The sequence below is a fragment of the Solanum pennellii genome, chromosome 1, assembly GCF_001406875.1.
Source record: "Solanum pennellii chromosome 1, SPENNV200".
Classification (NCBI taxonomy): domain Eukaryota; kingdom Viridiplantae; phylum Streptophyta; class Magnoliopsida; order Solanales; family Solanaceae; genus Solanum; species Solanum pennellii.
The window spans coordinates 72,147,230-72,154,474 of record NC_028637.1 but is presented as its reverse complement, the minus strand read 5'-3'; positions in this window follow the sequence as shown (position 1 = coordinate 72,154,474).

Below are 7,245 nucleotides of genomic sequence, written 5' to 3'. Positions count from 1 at the left end.
AACAATAATAATAATAATAATAATAATAATAATAATAATAATAATAATAATAGTGAAAGAAAGAAGATAACCAAGCTTGTGCCAAACTTTCACAAACAGCAGCTTTTTCAAAATTCCTCTTAAAATATAATTCCAAGGTTTTTGCCAAATCCAAATTTGGAGAAAAATTTAAAACAAATCATTATTGTAGTATTAATTTACCTTTTCTGAGCGCTGTTATGAACAGTAGCTGTTTGTGAAAATGCTTTTTTCTTTTATGTGCGCTGCAAATCTGCTGTTTTGGTGCAAACTGATTCCTGTACCATCTGGCTTTTCTTCTGTGCCGTTGATTGAAGCTGAAGAAATGATGAAAAATATTGGGCATGATTATCTTTGTTGTTACCCTTTGTTGTTGACATGTAACTAAAAGGATAAAATGTTTCATCCTTTTCACTACATGACCAATCTCCATTTGGAGGACCAAGCCTTAACTCAAGCTTTTTTTCCTCAGATAATGGGAAACGTAAAAGTACATCAAAATATAAAAAAGGTACTATTTTTCTTGAACATATATATTACTCATGGTGACACTCAAAATATGCCTTTTTTTATTTTTTGAACATTTTAAAAAACATAACTTATACTACTAATTAATTGTAGATATATCCCTATATAATTAGTATGCCATCAAGTACGTAGTCAATTTCTTATGATGAGAGGGTGGTGTATTTATAATATGCGTGAACTAAGTTATTGAAAGGGAAAAAAACCAATGATTTGTTTTAATTCAAATATGGAGAAGTAATGTATCAAGATGCCTGAATCCTGATCCTTGTAACTTTTTTGATTGTTGTTCTTGTTGTTTGTTTCACTTTTGTATAGATGGCACAAACTGGAAGTAAGGGAAGTGAAAGTGGAGCTTCAAATGAGAGCATACCTTACACCTCATCTCCCAGTGAGGTTGAAGTTTATGTTGATACTTCAAAGAAAATAAAAACCATGGAACCTAGAGCTAATTGTTGGAAGCATTTTGAAAAGTTCACCGATGAAAATGGAGCTAGTAAAGCCAAATGCAAGTATTGTGCAAAAGCTTATGCAGATTCTACATCATCTAATGGTACGTCATCAATGAACACTCATTTGAGAACATGTCCTAAATTTCCTCGTGACACCGTAGATAAAGGTCAAAATCTAATTAAATTTCTACCATTTTCAACGGGAGCAAAGGAAGGGATCATTAGCACTTGGAAATTTGACCAAACACAAAGTAGGAAAGCTTTAGCCAAAATGATAATTGTTGATCAGCTACCATTTAGTTTTCTTGAGAAAGAGGGTTTTAAAAACTTCATGAGAGTTACAATGCCGCGATTTCATATTTCTTCTCGTAGAACTGTGATGAGAGATTGTTATGAACTATAACTTGAAGAAGAAAAACTTTTGAAGAAGGTTTTCAAAGAAGCACGTCCAAGAGTTTGTCTTACAACAGATACTTGGACCTCTATACAAAAAATAGACTACACGTGTTTGACAACCCACTTTATAGATAGAAATTGGATTCTGCATAGAAGAATAATAAATTTTTGTCCTATTTCTAGTCATAAGGGCATGGATATGGAGGCTTGCATTACTAATTGTTTGCTTGAATAGGGTTTGAATAACGTGTTTACTATTACAGTTGATAATGCTAGTTCTAATGATGTTACTGTGAAAGAAATGTCTAAAAAATTGAACAATTGGGGAACTAACATTATGGATGGTGACCATCTTCATGTGAGGTGTATGGCACATATCCTTAATCTTATTGTGCAATATAGGTTGAAGGAAATTGGTAAGTCTGTCAAGCTAGTGAGACAAGCCGTGAAATACATTAAACAATCTCCCGCAAGACTTAGAAAGTTTAAAGAATGTTGTGAATCTGAATTGATAACTTGTAAGAAATCATTATGTTTAGATGTTCCTACTAGGTGGAGCTCTACATATTCGATGCTTGATATAGCACAACATTTTGAGCTTGCATTTGAAAGATATAGTTTTTATGATATTGGATACTTGAATCATCTTCGTACCTTTGGTTCTGATTCTTCTGAAAACAAAGATGGAACTAGTGTTGAAGATGGAACTAGTGTTGAAGATGAATTTAGTGTTGAAGATGGAACTACTGCAAATATTCTTTCAAGTGTTGACTGGAAAAATGTGAGGTCAATGGTGAAATTTGTTGAAACTTTTTATGTACTTACTTTGAAGGTTTCTAGTTCTAATTATGTCACTAGCAATACACACTTCGTTGAAATTGCTGAACTTAATATTTTTTTGAAAAAGATGATGACAAATGAAGATCGTAATTTGAGAGAAATGGCGGAAAGTATGAATGAGAAGTTCAAAAAGTATTGGGTTGAACCACAAAAATGAACAAGATGATCTTTATTTCATCTGTGTTGGATCCCCGTAACAAGCTTGATTATGTTCCATTTGCAATTGTGGATATGTTTGGAAAAGAAGTTGGGGAAAAGCTATGTTCAGAAGTGAAAAAATACATGAACAAACTGTTTGAGTATTATGTCAAAAAATCCCCAAAAAACTCTTTACATTTACCATCTTCACCCACTTCATCTGACAATTCATCAAGTATATCTAGTGTGAGTGGTTGTGGCAACTTTGTAAATAGAGGAAGATTGAGAACGAAACAACAATTTGAGAAGCATAAAGAAGTTAGTGGAAGTTCAGATAATAAACCAGAATTGGAAAGATATCTTGCGGAAGATATTGAGCTAGATAGTGATGACTTTGATATATTAATGTGGTGGAAAGTTAATAAGCCGAGATTTCCTATTCTCGCAGAGATGGTGCGTGATGTGTTAGCCATTCCCATTTCAAGTGTCGCATCAGAATGTACATTCAGCACAGGAGGTCGTGTTCTTGATCCCTTTGGGAGTTCATTAACTCCTAAAATTGTGCAATCTCTTATTTGTGTTCAAGATTGGCTTAGAAGTGAGTCTTTTCCAATCAATATTGAGGAAGATTTAGAGTATCTTGAACAACTTGAACTTGGTAAGAATTTTATTTGTATTAACTATATTGAAAATAATTTTGTTACTTGTGTTTCTTAACAACTAACAAATTCTTTCATATTTTTTTTGATTTTGCTTGTAGTGGGACTGAATCTAGTATAATTGATATATAGTTGCAGCTTGTAAGTTCAACTATCAACTAGTGATGTGCGGTAACGAGTAAGTAAAGAACTTATTTACATAACTTGTTTGATAGTTTTATATATTATATTATGAAATGTAGATCATTTTTCTGAACAGTTCTGTATTCTCGCAGGTCCATCAATGTTTTGTTATTTTCTTGATTGCTATCTGCTAGAACTTGGGAGCTATTGCAATTGAGGTTGCAAGTTGCAACGATGTTTTGTTGGTTTTCTAAATCTCTTTGTTGCTGGAAGTTGCAATGAGCCAGATAATGATGACTTTAGTTTGTAACTAACTCTATTTTAGTGATGGACACAAGTTTGTTGAACTTTCTAGTGTTGTTGTGATGTTGTCTTGAGTCTTGACTTTTCATAATTTTTTATTATTATTGATTGATCAATATTTAGTTATCACGATGGCCGTTTTACCATTTTTTTTATTAAATTTGGTTAAACCAAAACCAAACCGAACCGAATTTATAATAATCGAACCAAATCGAATTTATTTCGGTTTTGTTTGGTTTCATATTTGGCCAAACCGAAAACCAAAAAACCAAACCGATATTTACGAACCGAACCGAACCGACCGAACGCCCAGGCCTATCTCTAGATCTCTCATCTCTTTCTCTTGAAAGTTCTTGTGTTCTTTATTCATCAAGTGTGTGTGTGTGGATTCGATCCTAACAACTGCTATCAGAGCTAAGGAGATTCAACACGATCACTGAAGATGGATAGTTTGAAGCGAGAAGTTTGATGGATCCGATTTCAGTTTCTGGAAGATGCAGATCGAAGATTATCTGTACCAGAAAGATCTTCACGAATCGTTGACCGGGGTGAAGCCGGAATCCATGAAGGAGGAGAAGTGGAAGCTCAAGGATCACCAGGCTCTAGGGTTGATCCGGTTGACTTTGTCAAGAAATGTGGCGTTCAACATCGTGAAAGAGAAGACTACGTCCGATCTGTTGAAGGCACTGTCAAACATGTACGAAAAAACATCGGCGATGAACAAGGTATATTTGATGCGTAGATTGTTCAATTTACAGATGTCTGAGAATGGATTTGTTTCTGATCATATAAACGAGTTCAATATGATTGTGAATCAACAAATATGTGGATATAAATTTCGAAGATGAAATTAAGGCGTTGATTTTGATGTCATCTCTGCCCGAGTGTTGGGATACTGTTGTTGCTGCGATTAGTAGTTCCCGTGGATCTAAGAAACTGAAGTTTGATGAAATCCGTGATGTTGTTCTTAGCGAAAGTATTCGCAAACGAGAAGTGGGAGATTCATCGGGCAGTGCTCTCAGCGTTGACCGAAGGGGGAGAAGTAAGACAAAAGACCAAAATCAACATGGTCGATCAAAATCAGAGAATCGAGGAAAATCTCCGAACAAATCAAATGTGACTTGTTGGAACTGTGGAGAAAAAGGTCACTTTCGGACGATTTGTACAAAGCCAAAGAAGAAACAGAATCAGAAATCTGGAGATGACAATGATTCTGTAAATTCAGCAGCGGACATTGGGGATGCTCTAATCCTTAGTGTGAACAACCCGGTTGAATCATGAATTTTGGATTCTGGTGCATCTTTCCATTCGTCTCCAAGCAAGGAGTTGTTCCAAAATTTCAAATCTGGAAATTTTGGGTGGTATATCTTGCTGACAATAAAGCCTAAGAGATTGAAGGAAAGGGGGATGTTTGCATAAAGACCACCTCGGGAAACCAGTGGACATTGGAGGATGTCAGATATATTCCTGGGCTTAAGAAAAATCTGACCTCTGTTGGTCAGTTGGATAGCACGGGATATGCAGCAGAGTTTGGGAAATGTTCGTGGAAGATTGTGAAAGGTGCTATGGTAGTAGCTCGTGGCACCAAATCTGGAATCTTGTACACCAATGTAGGGTGTATAACATGGCCGATGTTGCTGAAGGTGCTTCTGGTTCATGTCTGTGGCACAACAGACTTGGACACATGAGTGCCAAAAGGAATGAAGATGCTGGTTGCAAAAAGATCATTAGAGGGTCTGAAGTCTGTTGATATGGGTCTTTGCGAGAGCTGTGTTATGAGAAAACAGAAAAGAGTAAGATTCACAAAGACTCCTAGGGAGCCAAAGAAACTGCAGTTGGAAATGGTCCATACAGATGTTTGGGGACCATCTCCAGTATCATCACTTGGAGGATCCAAATTCTATGTTACCTTCATTGATGATTTCAGCAAGAAGGTATGAGTTTACTTCTTGAAGCATAAGTCAGATGTGTTTGCAACTTTCAAGAAGTGGAAAGATAAAGTTGAGAATCAAACCGGTTTGAAAGTCAAATGCCTAAGGTCTGACAATGGAGGAGAGTGTGACAAATCAGAGTTCAAGGCATTCTGTGCAGCTGAGGGAATCAGATTGATGAGAACAGTTCCTGGTAAGGCAAGGCAGAATGGAATTGCTGAGAGGATGAACAGAACATTGAATGAGCGTGCAACGAGTATGAGGATACACTGTGGGCTGCCCAAAACATTTTGGGAGGATGCTGTGAGCACAGCTGCACACTTGATCAACAGGGGACCATCAGTTCCTTTAGGGTTCAAGATTCCAGAGGAGGTGTGGACAGGAAAAGAACTCAAGTACTCACACTTGAGGACTTTTGGTTGCACTGCTTATGTTCATGTTGATCCAGAAAAGAGAGACAAACTTGATGCCAAGGCTATGAAGTGTTACTTCATAGGCTATGGTTGTAATTTATTTGGTTACATGTTTTGGGATGACAAGAACAGAAAGATCCTGAGACATTGCGACGTGACATTTGATGAGTCTGTCCTATACAAGGACAGAGAGCAGAAGATTCTAGAGATTACAAAGCAAGTGGGGGTTGAGATTGAGTTGGAGAAGAGTAACCCCATAGATGTCGAAGCAGATACTCGACCAACTCCTACAAAAGAATCTGAAGTGGAGCATGTTACACCTGAGCAGGTGTTAAGTAGATCATCTAGAACCATCAGGGCACCAGGTATTCACCTTCATTACACTATCTATTGATGACTGATGAGGGGGAACTAGAGTCTTTTGATGAGGCCCTACAGGTGGAGGATTCGATCAAGTGGGAGAAAGGCATGGATGATGAGATGAGGTAACTTGAGAAGAACGACACATGGGTGTTGACTGAGTTACCTGCAGGGAAGAGAGCTTTGCTGAACAAGTGGGTGTTCAGAATCAAGACTAAAACAGATGGCAAAAGAAGGTTCAAGGCTCGTTTAGTGGTTAAAGGATATTTACAAAGGAAAGGTATTGATTATGCTGAAATATTCTCTTCCTGTTGTGAAATTAAACCTCTATTCGAATTTTGTTGAGTATTGTTGCATCGGAGAATTTGCATCTAGAGCAAATGGATGTAAAAATAGCATTTTTACATGGAGATCTGGACAAAGAGATCTATATGCAGCAACCGGAAGGATTGTGGTTCAAGGCATGGAACACATGGTGTGCAAGCTCACCAAGAGCTTATATGGACTAAATCAAGCACCAAGGCAGTGGTACAAGAAGTTTGACTCCTTCATGACCAAGAGTGGATTCTGCAAAGCTGAAAAGGATCCGTGTTGTTACTTCAAGAAATACACTGATTCATATGCCTTTCTACTCTTGTATATGGATGATATGTTGATTGCAGGATCTAGTATGAGGGACATTAACAATCTGAAGACAAGGTTGTCTGCAACATTTGAGATGAAAGATTTGGGTCCAACGAAGCAGATTTTGGGGATGAGGATTTCTCGGGATAGATTTGCTGGCAATTTAAATCTATCTCAGGAGTTGTACATTGAGAAGGTGTTGAGCAGATTCAGGGTTAATGATGCTAAACCCAGGACTACTCCATTGGCAAATCACTTTAAATTGTCAAAGGAGCAGTCACCCATGACAGCCGAGGAGAGTGAGCATATGGCACTTGTTCCATATGCTTCAGCAGTTGGGAGTTTGATGTATGCTATGGTCTGCACTAGACCTGATATAGCACATGCAGTGGGAGTTGTTAGCAGGTACATGGCGAACCCGGGGAAAGAGCATTGGGAAGCTGTGAAGTGGCTTCTGAGATAT